At 39.7% G+C, this 1,985-nt stretch overlaps 1 pseudogene; it reads right to left on the bottom strand.

Annotated features, from left to right (window-relative positions):
- Positions 1 to 210: 210 nt before the first annotated feature.
- Positions 211 to 740, bottom strand: LOC118528814 (large ribosomal subunit protein eL30 pseudogene; annotated as a pseudogene).
- Between the last annotated feature and the right edge of the window lie 1,245 nt (positions 741 to 1,985).

Genomic DNA, 1,985 nt, shown 5'->3' with positions numbered 1-1,985 from the left:
ATTGCATATTTTTTTCCTGCTTTGTTGAAGATTATTTGACCATAGAGTTGAGGGTCCATATCTTGGTACTCTATTCTGTTCCACTGGTCTATGTGTCTGTTTTTGTGCCAGTACCATGCTGTCTTGGTGATCACAGCTTTGTAATATAGCTTGAAATCAGGCAACGTGATGCCCCAGCTTTGTTTTTCTTTTTCAACATTTCCTTGGCGATTCAGGGTCTTTTCAGATTCCGTACAAATTTTAGAATTGTTTGTTCTGGCACTTTGAAAAATGCCATTGGTATTTTGATCAGATGGCATTGAAGGTATAGATTGCTCTGGGCAGCATAGACTTTTTTTTTTTTTTTTTAAACAAGCTATGGCCAGTTTTATTAAAGGAAAATTTTGCGTGATTTACTTTTCACCAGTCTGTTCTGGCATGCTTCTAATGATATCAGAATCACCTGGATCAATGATAGCCAGTGTGCATAGTCTGTAGTATTTCCCACATGCTGTGCCCAATTCAATATTATTGCCACTGTAGTGATGGACGCCAGTTTTGGCCAACATGGCATAGTATTCTATTTCAGATTTCCTCAAGGCTGGGCAGTTGTTGGCGAGGATGACCAGTTTCGCTTTGCCATGTCTGATCATTTTCAGAGTCCGCTTGTACCCCAGCATGTACTTTCCACTTTTCATAACAAGCTGGAGCCTGGAGTTGATTGACTCCAGCGACTTTTTTGTCTTCTTTGCAGCCACCATCTTCTTGCTTTAGATGCAGGATGGCCCCAACCAAGAGCAGCCACCAAAATGGCCCCAGCATAGACATTTTAACAATGTTTATTCTTCCGATCCATGAGCATGGAATGTTCTTTCATCTTTTCGTGTCTTCTTCAATTTCTTCATGAGTGTTCTGTAGTTCCTAGAGTATAGATTCTTTACCTCTTTGATTAGGTTTATTCCAAGGTATCTTACGGTTTTTGGTGCTATTGTAAATGGAATCGATTCTCTAATTTCTCTTTCTACAGTTGCATTGTTAGTTCATAAGAAAGCAACTGATTTCTCTGCATTGATTTTTGTATCCTGCCACATTACTGAATTGCTGTATGAGTTCTAGGAATTTGGGCGTGGAGTCTTTTGGGTTTTCCACATAAAGTATCATGTCATCTGCAAAGAGAGAGAGTTGCACTTCTTCTTTGCCAATTTGAATACTTTTATTTCTTTTTGTTGTCTGATTGCTGTTGCTAGGACTTCTAGTACTATGTTGAACAATAGTGGTGAGAGTGGGCATCCTTGTCGTGTTCCTGATCTTAAGGGAAAGGCTCTCAGCTTTTCCCCATTGAGAATGATATTCACTGTGGGTTTTTCATAGATGGATTTTATGAAATTGAGGAATGTTCCCTCTATCCCTACACTCTGAAGAGTTTTAATCAGGAAAGGATGCTGTATTTTGTCAAATGCTTTTCTGTATCAATTGAGAGGACCATATTGTTCTTCTCTCTCCTCTTATTAATGTGTTCTATCACATTGATTGATTTGCGAATGTTGAACCACTCTTGCATCCTGGGGATAAATCCCACTTGGTCGTGGTGGTTGATCCTTCTAATGTATTGTTGGATCCTATTAGCTAGGATTTTGTTGAGAATTTTGATGAATGGATAAAAAAGATGTGGTCCATATATACAATGGACTATTACTCAGCCATCAGAAAGGATGAATACCCAAATTTTACATCAACATGGATGGGACTGGAGGAGATATGCTAAGTGAAATAAGTCAAGCAGAGAATGTCAATTATCATATGGTTTCACTTATTTGTGGAACATAAGGAATAGCATGGAGGACATTAAGAGAAGAAAGGGAAAAATGAAGGGGGGGAAATCAGAAGGGAGATGAACCATGAGAGACTATGGACTCTGAGAAACAAGCTGAGGGTTTTGGGGAGGGGGTGGGGGGATGGGTTAGCCCAGTGATGGGTATTAAGGAGGGCACGTACTGCATGGAGCA

Source organism: Halichoerus grypus, chromosome 3 (genome assembly GCF_964656455.1).
Source record: "Halichoerus grypus chromosome 3, mHalGry1.hap1.1, whole genome shotgun sequence".
In the NCBI taxonomy this organism is placed as follows: Eukaryota; Metazoa; Chordata; class Mammalia; order Carnivora; family Phocidae; genus Halichoerus; species Halichoerus grypus.
Note: the sequence above shows the minus strand (reverse complement) of the source record. Positions and strands in the feature narration are given on the sequence as shown.